Source organism: Rhinopithecus bieti, unplaced genomic scaffold (assembly GCF_001698545.2).
Source record: "Rhinopithecus bieti isolate Rb0 unplaced genomic scaffold, ASM169854v2 scaffold_19969, whole genome shotgun sequence".
Lineage (NCBI taxonomy): Eukaryota > Metazoa > Chordata > Mammalia > Primates > Cercopithecidae > Rhinopithecus > Rhinopithecus bieti.
The window spans coordinates 1,343,224-1,363,654 of record NW_016810434.1 but is presented as its reverse complement, the minus strand read 5'-3'; the positions used below and the strand labels follow the sequence as shown (position 1 = coordinate 1,363,654).

Sequence of the window (20,431 nt, the reverse complement as noted above, 5' to 3'; positions counted from 1 at the left end):
CCCGCTCACACCCACACACACCATGCTCACATTCACACACTCTCACATTTACATGCACACACATTCACTCACATGCTCTCATTCACACACATTTTCTCACACACGCTCACACACATTCACACACATGCTCACATTAACACATTCACTCACATTCACACACACGCTCACACACACGCATGCTCTCATTCACACGCATTCACTCACATTCACACACACGCTCACACACACATTCACACACACGCTCACATTAACTCACATTCACACACATCCCCGCACACACATTCACTCACGCATGCTCTCATTCACATTCACTCACATTCACACACGTTCACACATACATTCACACACACGCTCACATTAACTCACACATTCACATACACACACACATTCTCACACACTATCACTCATTCTCAGGCTCACACGTTCTCACATTCACACATGCTCTCACATGTTCTCACATTCACACACATTCACACACTTGCTCTCACACACTATCACATGCTCACACACATGCTGTCATACATGCTCACATTCACACACAAGCTCTCACACATCACACACGCACTATCACACACTCATACACACTTTCACTCATAACACGTTCACAATGTTCTCGCAACACACTCTCAAACTTGGGCTCTCATATGTACACTCACAAGCTCACACGCTCTCAACACTCTCCATACACTATCACGCACACACTTGTCCTTTCACAGGTACACTCATGATCTCACACAACACATGCACTACACTCACACATGCTCTAACACACATACATGTTTACATGCTCATACCACACACACGTTCATGCTCACACCACTCTCACATGCTCTAACACTACATGTTCACATGTTCATACCACACATGCTCACATGCTCTCACGTGTTCACATGCTCAGACATGCTCTCACATACATGTTCATGCTTACACCACACACATGCTCACATTCACACGCTCACACACGATCTCACATACTTTAACACATACATGTTCACATGCTCATACCACACACATACATGTTCATGCTCACATCACACTCCCATGCTCTAACACATACATGTTCACATGCTCATACCACACATGCTCACACATATGTGTTCACATGTTCATACATGCTCTCACATGCTAACATACATGTTTGTGCTCGCACCACACGCATGCTCTCACACATACATGTTCACATGCTCACACACAATCTCATAGGCTTTAACACATACATGTTCACATGCTCATGCCATGCATGCTCTCATGCTCTAACAAATAATGTTCACATGTTCACACAACACACACACATGCTCCCATGCACTCTCATGCTCTCATACACACATTCTCACAAACACATATGCTCTCACACTCTTAAACAGCCTCACACATCCCTCTGGTTGATTAAAGTGAGTTCAAGAATAAATATCCCTTCATAAAATCTCAAAATCAGTTTGCCCTCATCAGAAGGAAGATAAAATGAATACAGCAACTCCAGTACTGTGGGACGGCAAAGCATCTCAAGTAAGTATATTCAACAGGGACTTGGAATCTACTGTAACCCAAGTGCCAATCTTTATTTTAACCAATTTTGATGGAAAAACCTATTTCACATACACCAAAACACAAGGAGAAAGGGCAGGGCTTAGGCATCTGGCAGGCCTGAGTTTGGTTCTGCCATTCGTGAGCTGTGTGACCCTAGAACTAGTTCAGTTTCTCCAAGACAGTTTTCTTACGTGCATAAAACCAACCACCCACCTAGCTTGCAGGAATGTTCTGAGGACTAAATGGGATACACATGGGAAAGACCAAGGCACAGCATCAACCACACAGTAGGAATGAATCAATGTTGGTTTCCATCCCATCTAATTGTAAGAGTGATACAGGAGGTAGAAAGAAACCATTTAGGCAGGTAGTGAGGGCAAAGAGTCCTCGGCAGAACATTTTTTTTTTTTTCTTTTTTGAGACAGAGTCTTACTCTGTTGCCCGGGCTGGAGTGCAATGGCACGATCTCGGGTCACTGCAACCTCTGCCTCCCAATTCAAGCAATTCTCCTGCCTCAGCCTCCTGAGTAGCTGGGATTACAGGCATGCACCACCCTGCCTGGCTAATTTTGTATTTTAGTAGAGATGGGGTTTCACCATGTTGGCCAGGCTGGTCTCAAACTCCTGACCTCAAGTGATCCACCCCCTGGCTCAGCCTCCCAAAATGCTGAAACTACAGGTGTGAGCCACTGCACCTGGCCAGAACTTCCCTTCTAACAAAAAGCAGCCCAAGAAATCACTTCTTTTCTAAAAAAGAGCAGCCTGGAAGATCAGGCTGCAAACATAGATAAGGAAGCCAGAAGCTTGCACAGCTGCATGCCAGCAGCTGCACCAATAGAAGGGCTACCTGGGGCCAGGCATGTCCACCATGGGGGTTCCACCTCCCCCGTTTTTAGCACATGCACAATAGGAAAGAAATAAGCAACATGGAGTAGCTCAGGCTGAGGACCCACCTGCATAATGAAAGACTGTGATGGGGGCTGCCAGAGATTCATGCCTTATGCAGATGGCACACTTGGTCCTAACCGGTTTTCCGCACCCTCTGTAGGTCAGATACTGCCTCCCCACTAGCTCATCTATTTTAAAAACCCTGCATTTCACTGCAGGATGGCAACCCTTTTTCCAGGACCCCTCTCTGTAGCAGAAAACCATTCTCTTTCTTTCTCCTATTCAATTTCTGCTCTAAACCTCACCCTTGGTGTGTCTGCATCCTTGATTTCCCTGGCCATGAGACCAAGAACTCTGGGTGTCACCCCAGACAACGAGGCCACTTTAAGACGGTGTTCATTCTAACTACAACATGGTGGACTCCTATTTCCATTACTGCTGACGAGATAGCCTGAAAACATCCCCACTAGAAAAATAAACACACACAACACACACACACATCATTGGGTGAAATAAAACAACATCATTTTAAATTAGTGGTTCCCCATTCTTAGCTACACAACAGAATCATGCAGGGAGCTTCAGAAACATCCTTACACCTGGGTCCTACCCTAGATTCTGAAAGAATTGGTCTGAGATGCGACCTGGGCACAGGAAATTCTAAAAGATTCCCAGGTGATCCTCATGAGCAGCCAAGGCTTAGAATTGCTCTTAAATGCACAGCTGAGCTCAAAAGAAAGTAAGGATCCCCAAACAGGAGAGAATCAGAGCAGTAAGAGCAGCAGTTCCTGCAGTTCTGGACGGTTGCTGTTCTTGGTAATTTAGGATTTAACGTACAAGTGCATGTGTGTGCATGCACACACACACATTCACATGGCTGGGAGACCAGACACATACACAAGGTAGGAGTTAGAATTGAGACACCTTTTCAACTGAGAACTGAGAAGTCAAGACCCTTGAAGGAGCATACTATCTGTGCGCCAACAGAGGAAAATGACAAGGAAGCTTGTCTGCCTGGGCTCTGGCTGTAGGGAATTCTCCCCTGAAAACCTATACCCACAACACTCCTCCAAAGCCAATAAAGTAACATGAAAAGTGGTCCCAGGATGCCCATAGTGCTGGAACCCCAGAGAATGCTAAACGAAACCTCTCTGGGGAAACAAGGAGCAATGAAGAGAGTTCGTGAGTCTCACAGCTAAAGCCTACAATTCCAACTCACAAAACACAAGCAAATCGCAATTCATGAGTCAATAGCAGTAACAAGCAGGACTCTTCAGGCAAGGGTTATAAAAAGTATTCGTTGATCAATTTTACCAAAGACAAAAGCAAAATGTGAAAAAAAAAAAAAAGACATCATTGAAAGACCAGATAGAGTTGAAAACAACCATTATGAATGCTTAAAATACTTTTAAGTATTTTAAATGAAAAGTAATGATGCTCATAGCAAATTTACAGAATACACATAAAAAGCACCTATGATTCTATCACCCAGAGATACTATTACCTGTGTATACCAGAATTTTATCTATACCTTCCTATATTTAAAACCTCTTTGAGGCCATATTTACATAGTGTTGCAAGTTACTTTTCACGTATTAGATTTCTCTGTCTTCTGAAACAGCAAAGACTGAACATAATCAAGCTTTCTCCTGACGACCTCACGGCACTCATCAGTGAGTGAAGGGCCTTGGCTGCCAGGAATCCAGATCACATTTGCTGTTCTCCCCGCTACACTTGACCATTTACCTGCCTACACCAGGCGTTCTTTCCACTTCCCCTTTGCGAATTACGTGCTTTTTTTTTTTTTAAATAAGTGAGCTAAGCAATTAACTAGATAATTATGCACACTGAAATGTGGCTAAAATAGAATAAATGGGATAAGAAGCAGACCTCCCCAAAAGGCTTGAGTTTAGAAGGTGAAACTACTTCTGGCCTCATTTCTGGTCCACACCGTTTCCTACAGAGCTGAGGTTTCTGAATGAGGTTGGAACCTCCAGACCATCAACCTGTCACACAATTTCTCGGAAGCAGTCCTGGTCCTATGAATTATTATGGCCGTCTGAAACGGATATTTTTCCAGGCTTGGGGGTGGGGGGATACTTTCAAACAGGTGTAGTTATCTAATTCTGAACTGCTATTTTCCAAAACAAAGTCAATCTATGTAGAAGAAATAATAAATGAATTGAAAACTATTCAGCACACCCAGATACTTCCGAAAATATCTGTCCTTAAAGTTCAAAAACTGAAATAACCATGGTGGATATTTCCAGCCTATATCACTGCTTCAGTCACCTTGGCACGATTAAGGGAAAGAACAGGGAAGGTAGAGGTGCTGACCACATGCCCCTCACTGAACCAATCCTGGAAACAGCAACCTCCAGACTTTGGGTGAAACTGCTTTGCAAAGATTCTGACAGTGAGAGAAGCCCAACATGCTGACTCCATCGTGCCTCTGGTCTCACAGGCTGGCATCTTCTCTTATTCCTGGGCATAGACCACACCCACCATGAGAGGAATTTCTAGTTTAACAAGGATAATAGTCCCTCCCTAAAATTGATCCTTTCCTTGTTCAGGGACTGAAACTGCCTTTATAAAACTAGTAAAAGGCCATGAGATTAGGATTATTGGAGGGGCCCGAGTTCTGCTAAAATATAGGCCTCCTTTCTATAATCCCTTATTGCTCAGGAGTCATATGATCAGAGGTCACAAGATTCGGACTACCCCAGTTGCTCCTATAGAAAACATCAGTATTGTAAAGCCTAACATTGGTCTTTTGAGATGTTTTTCAGACTGACCCCACCTGGACTCATGACTCAACCAGTCCTATAGTTCCTCACCACTATCCAGAGGTAGAATCAGTGCACAAGCACCATTTTCCACAACCCTATAATTGCATCCCCAACCAACCAGCAGCACCCTTTCCCTAACCCCCTGCCTACCAAAATATCCTTGAAAAACTCTAACCTCTGAGCCTTTAGAGAGACTGACTTGACTGATAATTCCAGTTCTCCCATGTGGCCAGCCTCAAGTCCACTGAACTCTCTTTACTGCAATACCGTGGTCTCAGTGAATTGGTTTTGTCTCTGCAGTGGGCAGGAAGACCCATCGGGCGATGACACAGGGTATTAGAGGTAAGAAACTTCTAACTGTTTAAGCCACAGAGAGTCTATTGTTGTGTTTGCTTTTCTTGTACCAAAACATTCCAGAACATAGTCTTTGCCCTCAAAAAACTCAAAAGACTAGTGGTTCAGACAGATTAGTAAGTAAATGATTACAGTACAAGATGATAAATTCTATGGCAGAAGTATGCAAGTGGTGCCCTGGGAACATGGAAAGACACATCTATATCAGGCTGGAAGGTCGAGGAAGTTTCCTGGAGGGACATCATATGAACTGAGATCTGAGGGAACTGACCAGATAAAGACAGGAGGAGAAAGAGCAGGAAGGAAAAAAAAATCAGCGAAGTTTAAGAAGCTCATGGTAATGATTTAATGGCTATAATGGAAATGCCTACCCAATAAATGTGTTCTGAAAAAAATACAGGTAACTTCCCCAACATTTTATCCCAAAAAGTTTCAAACACTAAGAAAAATTGAAAGAACTGTCCTGTGAATCCATACACTCACCGCCTGGACTTTACAATCAACATTTTGCTCCATTTGCTTTATCATAAATCCATTCATCTGTCGTCTCTCTCTCTACCCATCAATGCATCTCACTTTCTGATGTATTTCAGTACAAGTTGCAGGTATCCATATACTTCATCCCTAACATGAAGCACAGACATTCATTTTCCCCAAAGCAATTAGACTTCGCCCACTGAATTCACTAACAATTTCAGAACTACATCTGTGGGGTGGGGACCACTTGCAAACCATAAGGTAATACGAGTAGGGCCCTGATCCTATTGGATGGGTGCACTTATAAGAAGAGGAAGCGATACCTGGGCGCTTCCCACCACGTGAGGACACAGTGAGAAGGCAGCTCAGGTATCTCTTCCTCTTCTTCTAAAGCAGGAAGAGAGCCCTCACCAGAACCCACCATGTTGGTGCCCTATCTCAGACTTCCAGCCTCAGAACTGTGGGAAAATCAACTCCTGTTGTTTAAGCCACCCAGTCTACGGTATTTTGTTATGGCAGCCTGAGTTAAGACGGCACCCTTCAACATGTTTCTATCTACTTGCACAAAAGCTCTGTTGTTTGACTCAAGTTTGTTCAAAAAATATTTGGGCTCTACTTTGTGCCAAGTTTTGGGCTTCTCCCCTTAGAAAATTCAGTCTTCCCAATGAAAGACTTCTGTAAGTAAAGCATTTTAACGTAATTTCTCACATGCAATGATAAAGATGGTACAAGACATAATAGAAAGCATAATGAACTCCAGGAGAAGGGAATCAGGAAGGCTTCAAAGGTGAATAACAGTCCATTCAGCAGATGAGAGTGAAAGCATGTTTCAGCTTAACACACAGCACGTGCAAAGCAACAAAGGCATGAAACATCACAGTGGGTTCAGGCATCACATAATATTGAAGCATAAGGTATGGGATGGGGAAGTGCCTGGGTAATGAGTCTCCAAAGATAGCTCTGTCTGTCTACAAATGGGCCTAAAGTGCCATCTTAAGAAACTTTGATTCTAGAGAAAACAGGGAGCCATTGCTAGGCAGGTTCTCCAGCCCATCTTAGCTTGTGAGGCACCGAATCAACAAGGATACAGAATAACAAGACACTACAAACTAAGGATGTCCACTTAGATGACTTGTTGGGGAGGGGAGGCAAGAGCGCTGGGAAATGGTTTTTCTATGTTATGTTATATGAAACACTAATATTAGATAGGACTCTCTACCACTTAGCATAAAACCAAATACCAGAACATATATTTACTTGAGAAGTAAAATGTATTTTGAAAGCAAATCACAGTATATAAAACCATACATGGTAGGATGAAAAGGTGGTTTCTACTAGCTTAGTCCCATGGGCTAATATAGTCAGTCTTTCGCTAAGCTTGAGCAAAGAGGAAATGCATTGGTAAGTTGAGTCCAAATACCATCCTGCAGTATCATAGGGTTGTCATGAAAATCACAAATGAGAATCTGAAAACCTACGGGAAACTAAACTCTCAGTCCCCCTCCTAAAATTCTGTGTCCTGAGTAATATGGCAACAGAAGCACTCAGCAAAACAGTCAAACATTATATACCTGCAAATAACTGCATTCAGCACTCCTCCAGACAGTATGAACTGAAGGTAACCTAATATATTGGCCGTAATAATATTTGAGTCTGGCAATCCTAAAGCTGGGACGATGTAGGGACAAAAACAAGAACGGTATTAAAATAGACCCCTGAAAATTAGGGATCCAGAAATCCATACCTATAACAAATATTAAATAAACAAGAGAGAAGGGAGGGCTCCGTTTCAGTAGAACACCAAGGGGAGACTGGTCAAGGTGGAGGGCACACCTGAGTCAGAAAATTCACATTTTCCTATAATCACAGAAATGACCTTTCCTTTGTTTTAATCCTTACAACAAAAACTAACCCAATTTTAACCAGTTATTTTCCATTGTTCTGTCTCCCTGTTCTGAATCCCTGTTTCAAAGAAAGTAACTTTGAAATGGCCTATTTTGGGTTCTTAGTTTCTGCATTCTTCAGCTCTTTTCTGTCCACAAAGCCAACCTCCTCTCCTCAGCTCAAATACAATCTTATGGAATCAAGTGCTACCCGATACCAGAACTGCAAATAAAGCCAGTTAAGATCTTTAAACTACATTTGTGATAATTTTGTCTTTTGACTTTACAAAAGCTCAAACTCAACAGTAGAGTTAAAATTCAACTTCCTGTTTTTTTTTCAAACAAGTGTTCCCAACAGGAAGCAGTAATGGAAAAATGCAGGGAATCAAAATATGGTAAGGAATATTTAACTCAACAGCTAAAAAAGGGGAAAAGAATTTGAAAAGCAAGAGAGAATTATAAGAAGAACTGAAAGACAAACAGATTAGGAGAAAATATTTGCAACACAAAACAAAGTAATATCCCTAATATATAAAAAGCCCCTGCAAAGCAGTAAGTCAAACAACCTAACTTTTTTAATGGGCAAAAAACGAAGAAGTAAAAGTGGGCACAGATAACAAACATATGAAGGTAAACCCAGTTTCTCTAGTAGTCAAGGAAATGTAAATAAAACATTAGACTGGGTTCATCAAGAGTTTGGGGAAATGAATACTACTGATAATATTAACTGTCACAACCTTTTGGGAAAAAATAAGCAACAACTAAAAGAATTGTTTGTAAAACTCTTCTAGGAATTTATTCTATAAAAGTATAAGGATAAAATTACAAGAATTATTTTTTGTTACTACAAAGAATGCTACAATAATCTTTAAAATTTCCATCAATGGGGAATTCTTGCATAAATTATGATAGTGAGAGGTGAAGCCAGCTGGACTTCCTGGGTCAAGTGGAGACTTGGAGAACTCTTCTGTCTTACAAGGGGATCATAAAACGCACCAATCAGCACTCTGTGGCTAGCTAGAGGTTTGTAAAATGTGCCAATCAGCACACTGTAAAATGGACCAATCAGCACTCTGTAAAATGGACCAATCAGCAGGACATGGGTGGGGCCAAATAAGGGAATAAAAGCTGGCCACCCCAACCAGCAGCTGCAACCTGCTTGGGTCCCCTTCCATGCTGTGGAAGCTTTGTTCTTTCACTCTTCATAAGAAATCTTGCTGCTATTCACTCTCTGGGTCCGCCCCACCTCTGAGAGCTGTAACCCTCACTGCGAAGGTCCGCAGCTTCATTCTTGAAGTCAGTGAGACCACGAACCCACCAGAAGGAACAAACTCCGAACACATCTTGGGAACAAACTCCAGACACACCACCTTCAAGAGCTGTAACACTCACCACAAAGGTCCGCAGCTTCATTCTTGAAGTCAGCAAGACCATGAACCCACAGAAGGAACAAATCAAATTAGAACCAAATTTTAGATTATACAGCTATTGAAAAGAATGGGGAAGTGCTATATGTACTGACAGGGAACAATGTCCAGATGTATCCATTTAGGAGGAGGTACAAAATGGCAATAATCCAAATTCTATCAGAAACGTGCAGAAAACATATAATACAATGTTATTTGTTTAAAAAAATCGTTTGTTTATATATAAACAAAGAATTATTGTAGGATACACAGTTAATACTGGCAACAATGAAGTTGGACTTTCCTTCTATTCTTTCCTTTCCTTCCTGTTCTAAAGCTTTCTGATAGACTTTCACTCCTGATCTGAAGCTTGCCTTGGTCTCTTCTTCTGCTTTAAAAATAAAAAAATTTAAAAAACACATACTCCTTATTTTGCCTAATTTGAACAAAGTAAACTGAGGGAATCTGAACACTGATTGGATTTCATTTATTTATTTTAGGACAGGTTCTTGCTCCGTCACCCAGGCTGCAGTGCAGTGGTGCGATCATGAGTCACTACAGTCTTGACCTCTTGGGCTCAAGCAACACCCCACACACACACTCCCGTCCTGGGCCCTCTGCCCCCAACTCCAGAGTAGCTGGGATTACAGGCGTAAGCCATGGCATCTGGTCGGATTAGTCATTCATTGACTGATGGTAACACGGTAGTGCATTATGTACTATTCTCTGTACTTTCGTATATGTTTGAAAATTTCCACTAAAAAGAAACATAAGGTAAATTAACTTATACCACAAAGGGGGATTTACTAGCAGACTACTAGTGTATGTCACTGACTCAAAACGAAAAACTATGCTACAGGAAGGAGGCCGAGGATAGGGCTGGGACTCAGGAGTAACTGGACACAGGGCCCTGAGAGCTGCCAGACCATCCCTGTGATTCTCGCCACGTGCTGGCTCTGTCTCTCTTCCTTGCTGTGGATCAGCTTTCACCACTTGGCAAAAGCAGAGATGCCAATTTGTAAAATTTGGTGGCTTGCAGACATGCTTTGTTTGCTCATATAGTGCTTTTAAGAATTCATTTAGGCCGGGTGCGGTGGCTCATGCCTGTAATCCCAGCATTTTGGGAGGCTAAGGAGGGTGGATCATGAGGTCAGGAGATCAAGACCATCCTGGCCCACATGGTGAAATCCCATCTCTACTAAAAATACAAAAATTAGCTGGGCATGGTGGCTTGTGCCTGTAATCCCAGCTACTTGGGAGGCTGAGGCAGGAGAATCGCCTGAACCCAGGAGGTAGAAGTTGCAGTGACCCCAGATCGTGCCACTGCACTCCAACCTGGCAACCAAGCAAGACTCCGTCGAAAAAAAAAAAAAAAAAAAAAAATTCATTTAGTTACTTACATTTTTTAAAGAACGATTTCACATAAAGTCCAAATTTTTGGCATCTCTTAAAAAATCAACAAGTCTGACATTCCTAAGTATGACTCGGCTGGTGCTGCGGAGCAGCTGGCGCTTTTGGAAGGGTCATACACTATCTGAAAGCCAGCAAAAGCCTGCTACACTCTTACTTCCACCTGCCTCACTCGTTTGCCTGGCTCCCTGACCCAGCTTCAGACATGATGGACCCAGTCCTCCCAATCTCATACCCAGACGCTGGCCTGAGTCAAGTGACCTCCTCGGTCAAGTTCCCCTTCCCTTGTGTAGCTGCTATTCTAATTAGCACCAGGAAATGGAATATGTTTATATGCTCATACACGTTACGACTCACTTTCCATGTCTATAAAAATCAGAAAGTTGAATTAAGTGATCTAAATTATCTTTCAATTTTTGACTGTTTTTTTCTGACATTAGATATGCAAAACAACTCTAATTAGCCCTCCTGTTTGCCTAAGGAAATTTGTTTTAGGTATTTCTGTTACCTAACAGATATCTTTTTACCTGTCCCTCCCCATCCACCACCCCAAAAAAAGAAAAAATAAATTAACAAAAACAAATGAAATTAAAACAAAAACTAGAAGACTTTGGAGTCCCTTCTTGTAAGCAGGAGGCTGCTTCTGGTCTGTACTTCTGTGCACATGCTATTCCTTCTGCCAGGACTGCCCTTCCTCCTGATGGAGGAGGATCGCCTACAATTACAGACTCACCTGGAATATTTTCTCCTCACCTTCCTAGATATCCCCCAGCCAGCTCATCCTCCCAGTCTCAGAGGGCCCCCATGCCTGTCAATACTGTCTACCATTCCACTTAGGGAAAGTGGTGATTTCCCCCAAGATGAGGTCTGTTTCTCCCACCACACTTCAAGCCCATTCATCTTTGTGTGCCCAGCGTGCCTGGTACTTAGGGGACGATCAACATTTGGTAGATAAAACACCAGAGCTGGTGGTCTCCACCTGGGTTGTGAGGCCTCAAAAAGGTAAGTGGTAGCTGGTAAGCTTTTTACTTATTTACTTTTTTGAGACAAGGTCTCACTCTGTCGCCCAGGCTGGAGTACAGTGGCGTGATCATGACTCACTACAGCCTCAACTTTTGGGACTCTACCAATCCTTCCACCTCAGTTCCCGAGTAACTGGGACTACAGGCACATGCTACCACGCCCAGCTAATTTAAAAAAATTTTTGGCCGGGCGCAGTGGCTCAAGCCTGTAATCCTAGCACTTTGGGAGGCCAAGGTGGGCGGATCATGAGGTCAAGAGATTGAGACCATCCCGGCCAACCAACATGGTGAAACCCCATCTCTACTAAAAATACAAAAATTAGCTAGGCGTAGTGGCACACACCTGTAGTCCCAGCTACTTGGGAGGCTGAGGCAGGATAATCTCTTGAACCCAGGAGGCGGAGCTTGCAGTGAGCCAAGATTGCACCACTGCACTCCAGCCTGGGTGACAGAGTGAGACTCCGTCTCAAAAAAAAAAAAAAAAAAACGTGGTAGAGACTATGTTGCCCAGGCTGGTCTCAAACTCCTAGCCTCAAGTGACTCTCCTGCCTCAGCCTCCCAAAGTGTTGGGATTACAGGCATGAGCCACTGTGCAGCCTAGTACACTCTGAAACATTAATTCATTTATCTCATGACTTTCCTGAACTATAAAGCAATGATAAACAGTGGGAGCAATTTGCAAGCTGATTTTAATATAATTATTTCTGAAATAAAGTTCCCCTCTACCCACCCATGGAATCTGGGATTTTGCTAGCCTTACAGATGGTTTCCAATTTATACAGATTCACTCTGAAGTTCCTGCTACCTGAAGAGGCAACTGTGGACACATTAGAGTTATGGGACTCCTAACAGCTGAAGGCAAATTTGGAATTAGCATACATGTCCCTCTTCTGAATTACTTATTCAAATAAAATCCTATTTAGAGACTTAAACAGATTCTACTACTACTTCTACTGCTATAGCATCTCTAGTATATTGCATACTCTCAGAATTTGTATGATTTGTCCAGGGTCACTTAACTAGTGGATGGCAGGGCTAGGACTGGAGCCCTAGCAGTCCACACTCTGAGCCACTACATGGTCTGTGCTCTATGAGTGGATTAGAGTGGGGTGGGGAAGAGCTTCAAGTATGACGTGAAATGTTGAAACTTATTTCAAGGACACAGATCTATGGCTCAGAAAGTTCACTAAAGAGGGAGAAAAATGCATAGGCAGGCAACACAGAGCACAAGCTCTAAAACAAAGACCTGAGAGAAAATATACAACAAAAAATAGTATACAGTCATGCGTCCAATAAAGACGTTTCAGTCAATGACAGACCACGTATACAACAGTGGTCACATTAAGATTACAGTCCTGTACTGTTACTGGGCCTTTCCTACGTTTAGATATGTTTACACAAATACTTCCCCATTGTGTTACAATTGCCCACAGTATTCAGTACAGTAACATGACGTGCAGGTAGCATGTTGAGCAAAAGGCTGTACCATACGGGCTAGGTGTGTAGTAGGCTACGCCACCTAGGCTTGTGTAAGTATACCATGACGTTTGCAAAACAATGCCATTGCTTCAAAGCATTTCTCAGAACGTATGTGTCATTAAGTGATGTGTGGCTATATATACAAAAGAACTGAAAGCAAGGACTTCCACAGATATGTATACACCCATGTTCACATCAGCACACAATAACCAAGAGGTTGAAACAACCCAAATGTCCATCAGTAGATAAATAAATCAGATGTGGTATAAATGTACAATAGAGTATTCAGCCTTAAAAAAGAAGGAAACTGACGCGTGCTACGACACGGGTCACCCTTGAAGACGTTACACTAAGTGAAATAAGCAAGACACGAAAGGACAAATGCTATGATTCCACCGATATGAGGTCCCCAAAACAACTACACCGGGAGACAGAAAGCAGGACAGAACGGCGGCTGCCAGGGGCTGGGGGAAGAGGGGAGTGGGGAGTTGGTGTTTAATGGGTGCAGAGGTTCAGTTTGGGATGAAGAAGTTCTGGAGATGGATGGTGGTGATCCCTGCACAACAAAGTAAATGTGCTTAATGTCACTGAACTGTACCCCCGAAAATAAGTAAAATGTTGAATTTTATGTTATGTACATTTTACCAGAATTTTTAAAAAGTAGTTATATACCAACTACAGTGTGAGACAGGAAAACAAACCCTTGACTTGAAGTCTGCCATTAGGAAGCCAACGGTTTTGGTTAACATTTTTTGTCCTCCGTCTGATCTATGAAACACAGGACAAGGCCAGGCGCGGTGGTTCACACCTGTAATCCCAACACTTTGGGGGGCCGATGTGGGCCGATCACTTGAGGCCAGAGTTCATGACCAGCCTGGCCAACATGGTGAAACCCCGTTTCTACTAAAAACAGAAAAGTTAGCCAGGTATGATGGTGGGTGCCTGTAATCCAAGCTATTCAGGAAGCTGAGGCAGGAAGAATGGCTTGAACCCGGGAGGCGGAGGTTGCAGTAAGCCGAGATCTCGCCACTGCACTCCAGCCTGAGCAACAGAGTGAGACTCCATCTCAAATAGATAGACAGATAGATAGATAGATAGATAGATAGATAGATAGATAGATAGATAGATAGGCTGGCCTCAGTGGCTCATGCTTGTAATCCCAGCACTTTGGAAGGCTGAGGCAGGCAGATCACCTGAGGTCAGGAGTCTGAGCCCAACCTAGCCAACATGGTGAAACCCCACCTCCACTAAAATACAAAAGTAGCCGGGCGTGGTGGCGGGCGCCTGTAATCCCAGCTCCTAAGGAGGCTGAGGCAGGAGAATTGTTTGAACCCAGGAGGCAGAGGTTGCAGTGAGCTGAGATCACGCCACTGCACTCCACTCTGGGCGACAGAGCAAGACTCAAATAAACAAACAAACAAACAAATAAATAAAACACAGTACAGGACAGGCGCAGTGGCTCGTGCCTATAATCCCAGCACTTTAGGAGGCTGAGGTAGGCGGATTGCTTGAGCTCAGTAGTTCGAGGCCATCCTGAGCAACATGGTGAAACCCCATCTCTACCAAAAATACAAAACGTTAGCTGGGCTCGGAGGCTGAGGTGGGAGGATCGCTTGAGCCTGGGAAGCAGAGGCTGCAGTGAGCCAAGATTGCGCCACTGCACTCCAGCCTGGGTAACAGAGTGAGATTCTGTCTCCAAAATAAAATGAAATACAGGAGGGCTATATCCTCAGGACTGTTATGAAGATTAAACAAAGGAATACCTATTAAAAGAAGTTCTCAGTAAGCACTTAGCTGCTTTTTAAACATCACTCTCAGCTGGGCACGGTGGCTCATGCCTGTAATCCCAACATTTCGGGAGGCCAAAGAAGCAGATTGCTTGAGCCCAGGAGTTTAAGACCAGCCTGGGCAACGTGGCGAAACCCATCTCTACAAAAAAATACAAAAATTAGCTGGGTGTGGTGGCATGTACCTGTAGTCCCAGCTACTCAGGAGGCTGAGGTGGGAGGATCACTGACCCTAGGGAGGTCCAGGCTCCAGTGAGCTGTGATCTCACCACTGCTCTCCAGTCTGGGCCACAGTGAGAACTTATCTCAAAATAAATAAATAAGTATCACTCTAATACTTTAGAAAGTCTTGAAAAAGCAATTGGCCTCAGAGCCAAATATATGCTAAGGCAGGAAAAGCTGCCAGTCCATAAGAAAGAGGTAAGGCAAAAGACTTGTTACTCAGATGCAGTTCCCCTTGTCCCGAGGAATGAAGGGGCCTGGCTTCAAGTCCTCCTTCAGCCGCTGACTCACTAGAGGATTAGGCAAGTCATTCCCGCTCACTGACAATATCTGCCCTGCCTATGTCTCAGGGCAGTGGGGAGGGACACGTGGAAAACGTGTACCAAAGGCATACTCAACCGGGTAACAAGCACAGGCATATTCTCATCCACGGAAGCCCTCCATCCCCTTCTTTCTTCACTACTCAGAACACAATGTAATTTCCCTTAGAGGAATAACCAATGGGCATTTCAGGATGTCCCTGTCCTAAATCTCCCCAGCAATTCCTGAAACGGCTCTAACAGAAACAGTCTTGCCTTCTCTTCCCTGCTGTGTCAGTGTGTGAAGCCTGAGAGGATCACACAAGGAAGCTGCCACCTCCCCAGCCACGTTTGGGAACTACGGTGCTAGAACAGGACCACCCTCCTCTTAGGGGAAGCACCCTGCTGAACATCTGTCCTGAACAGTCACCACCAGAAGTGCAGGCATCCCCACCCTTCCCTATGACTCGGGCTCTCAACCCAACAGAACTGCATCCATCTCCTGAAATGGCTAACCCACCTAGTCCCTGCAACCTCAGGCACCCCAGCAAACCCTTCGAGAGCCTCCACCTCTTCGAAGAATGTTCCTCTACCATCTAGCTCTGTCTGAGACCTGGGTGTGCCCTGGGGACACCACATCAAGCAGATGCTATTTCTCCTCCATGCCATGCGCTTCAGGGCCAGACAGACCAGATATGTGTCCTTCCTCCCTCCCCAATGTCGCCTGCACTTCGGTACCTCCGTTAGCCCCCTCCCTCTTACAAAAGCCCCCACACGTTTGAGACCTGGGCTTTCCAGCCATAATAGCCTGTCCCTCACCTCATTACTATCCACTACGGACCTTCTGGTCACTTCTCTCATTTATTGAGGACATCTGCTTCTGGTCTGCAGACTTCTGTTCTACCCCAAGTCCTGTCGTCCTCCCCAGTGACACCTGTGCATATGGATGTCCCAGCCAAGCTTGGCCCCTCTCAAGTCCTTGATCCTCTCTTCTCTGAAAACCCTTTCCTTCATTCTATCTAACATTGTCATGGTCAAAACCTGAACTTCACCATCACCAGAAACAGTTATCTCCTCTAATCCTCTAGCCTCAGCCTCCATCCTTCTTGCTCACTTGTTCAAATACCACCCCCACACACAATTCTCTGCCCTCTTGAAACCTGCAAGCATTGGCCTCCAGCACTCTCTCTCTGCATAACAAGCCCCTCTGGGCTGCACTGCCTCCCTCACCAGCTTAGATCCCAAAGCCTGACATGAGAAAAGCCCTCTTGCAGATACCTCATCTCCCTGCTCCCTTCCCCTCCATCTCACTTGCTGTTTTCAGCACCTGCACCCGGCACGCAAATGCTGCTGTCGAGGGAAAGAAACTCAAGAATGCAGCCTCCCAGCACTCCACTTTCAATGCAGCCTCCCAGCACTCCACTTTCAATGCACTTATGATCACAAACCACGAATGGGCGCTCCCCCACACTTCCTAGTAAGCTCGCTGTGACTCACCTCCGCGCCCTCCCTCTGCTCACTCTTGACAGATAACCAAACCTCATTTGTCCCAGAGAACACCAAGCCATCAAGCCCAAACTCCCTCAGAGCTCCTTCACCAAATCTACAAACCTTCCACGCCCTTCTTCTCCTTGTCTCCAGCCTCATGGAGTGCACAATCCTGCTCTTAGCAAAGGCCAAGCCCTCCACCAACACCACACCCAAGAACTTAATTCCTACCACTACCCTTTTTCAGCAGCATCCATCAGTCTTTACTTTGCTACAGGATCATCCCCAACAGCGTGTAGACACATTCTATTGAATCTTCACCCTAAAGACTCGCACATGCGTGCATGCCTTTGACCCCCATATATCCTTCTAGCTAATGACACAATTCCTCTATCCGAATTATCTATGCTAACACTTCTCAAACTTTAACGCATAGTTTACCTGGGAATCTTGTGAAAATGCATATTTTGATTCGGTAGGTCTGGAGTGGAATCCAAGATTCGGCACCACTAACCTAGTCTCTCATCATGCTCCCGACCCACAGGCCCCACTCTGGGTAGCAAAAGTCTGTGTTTCCTTCCCTCACTATTTATGGAAACCATTCCAATCCAACTTCCTTCCAACATAAGCTCACAGAAACTTGTGAGATCAAGATCACCCACAAACTCCACATAGCTAGCTCCAATAAAAACTCTTCTTTCTTCCTTCCCATGCCCTCCTCCTCTTTAAAATGAGCAGGTAGCAAGAGTGATAAAATGCTGCCTGGAAAGGGAAGGCCCGCAGCAGGCCGGTATAGGGCCCCTTCCAGCGTCCCCCTCCTGAAGCCATCCCTCCTGGCTTCCACAGCCCACAGTCTCCCACAGGCTGAGCGCTTCCCAGGTGGCTCTCTGGGGCCTTTCTCGGCGCCACTTGCCAGGCATTCCTCCTCCCCCTCTAGATGGCAGCATTTCTCAGAGTTCAGTCTTGCTCCCTCCTCATCTGCACTCTCTTCCCAGGTGACCACATACAGCCCAGTGGCTATACAGACAACTTACAAACCTGAGGATGCAGCCCTGCCCACTCTCCTGGCCCCCAGGCTCACAGCCTTGCTGCTGCCCCTGCCCACTGGGCTGCCACAAGATTCTCAACTTATTCCCAAAATAGAATTCTTCATTCTTCCCCCTTAACATCTGCTCCTTCACTATCCCCCGTTTAGTAGCTACCGAAGTCACTACTAGTATCCCTATCGTTACCAATGACCTGGAAGTCATTCTTAACTCCCATTGCCTCTCCCCAGCTCAATTCATCACCAATTCTACGGATTCCATCTCCAACATACATTTCAAATCCATGCACTTCTTCCATCTTCTCTGCCACCATCCACTCAACAGCCCCAGCTTCCTAAGTGACCCCTCACTGCCACTCCAGCCCCTCTTCAATCTGTTCTCCACACAGCCCTTCCAATGAAGCTTCTAACACTGCACATGACACTGTGCTTAACACTCTTTAAAGGCTCACCATGAGCAGCAGCTAAACCTTCCACTGGCCATGGCCTCCGTGGCCTTTTCCTTGCCTTCTTCCAGCCCTGTGAACGTGCCAAGTGCTTTCCTACCTAGGACTCCTCCCATATCCCCCCCACCCTGATGCACACATACGTACGTACACACACACACACTGTATTCAGGAAGGCCTGAAGCAAGAGGAAGCAAAGTCTAGTCAAGAAACTGGAGAAAGACCTTCACAGCTATCTGCATCAGAGAGAAAAGCGGAGCCCAGTACAAGATGACACTGAGGAGGAAAGGAAGGGTGGGATCATTCAAGACCCTAGTGTAGGCCAAGTTTTGGGATCTGGGACCTTTGAAAGCACTGGAAAGCCATTGAAGTATTTCAAGTAAATGGGTAACATAATTAGGCTTGAGCGTTGAAAAGGTAATTGTGGCTACAGAGTAGAATAACAGAGGGGTCAAGAGCAGATGTGGGTATGCACCAGGCCAGGCCAGCAACATGGTGGGGACTAAGGAGATGACAATGCCCATGAGGAAAGTGACTAAATTTTAGACCTACTTAAGATGTTAAAAAACGGCAGTGTTTACTAAGTGAACACATACAATTTGAGATGTTTAAAAGGCTTGCCATGCAAGTATTACTAGACGTATCCCATTGGCTAAAATTCATTCCTCACAATAGGATCAGCTATCAGCAGTAAAGGACTGACCACCAATCCTTCCTGTGGGAGGAAGGAGGAAGATTACAAGGAAAGTAGAATGAAAGAAAAGAAAGATACTGGCTCATAAATTAGGGCAGAGGATGGGAAAGGGGCCAAAAATAGGAAGCAGAGGAAGTGCAAATAGTGCTGACTTTTCAACTCTGCCTAACAGTGACTCTAACAACCTTCAACTGGATTGGGAAGAACAAAAGCCATTCTCAGAAAAGCTTGTCTTCTGTGGTTGAAATTTAACATGATTAATGAAATCTTTTGTTATAAATATGCACAACTCAAAGGATATTCATTATAAAAAATATCAGGATCATAAAATTTTTAGAGATGAAAGGGACTTAGAGGTCATTTAGCCAGGCTCAGGCTCAGGATTCAGAAACTCTTCTACCTGTAGGCACTTCAGGAAGATTTCATCGGGAGCTAAAAGAATAGTGCCCTTCTATCCAGGTGGATAATGAAAATGTACGAGGGTCTCAAAAGAGGGCTGAAGAACTGCTAGGCAAACAAGCAGTATCCAAAGTTTTCAAATAATGGGGAAGAGTAAGAGGGTTTAGGTTCTCCAAAATTTATCAGCTACTTTGCCAATGAGTTTTATTTTTAAGAACGCACAGATAATGAATGACTAACTTTAAGCCATTCATCAAAGGAGATCACTCTGTCAATATTTTTTTACCAACTTGTTTTGCGGTAAAAGAAAAAACTTCAGACGTTCCTTTTTGTTTAGGAACCAGCAAGATCTGAATTTCTAATTTCCAAAGCTACTGCAAACTTGGCTAATTCCAGCACCTGACAAAGAACCAGAAGAAAGAACATAAAAGTTTCACATATAATATTAAAGCTTCTAGAATAGTAAAGACCCCAGCTGTGTTTCCATCTCCTAAAGTATACTTCAGTAAACATCTGAAAGAAAGATTTTCTCAAAGATGTTTGGACTAAACCTTAAAAAAGCTGTGGTGGCTAGCCTCCAAGAATACTGATGAGCCCTGACCTCCCCTCCTGTAGTTCTTTCCCACATTGTACCTGGTCTGGTCTGAATGCTGGTAGAAGCGATAGTATGCCATCTCCAAGATTAGACACTGGATTAGTCTGTTCTCACGCTGCTATGAAGAAATATCCGAGACTGGGTAATTTATAAAGGAAAGGGGTTCAATTGACTCACAGTTCCACAGGGCTGGGGAGGCCTCAGAAAACTTACAACCATGGC

At 44.3% G+C, this 20,431-nt stretch overlaps 1 protein-coding gene across 7 annotated transcripts in view; it reads right to left on the bottom strand.

Annotated features, from left to right (window-relative positions):
- Nucleotides 1-20,431, bottom strand: part of RALB (RAS like proto-oncogene B) — a 53,178-nt gene that overhangs the window by 17,881 nt on the left and 14,866 nt on the right. The window lies entirely within an intron of this gene.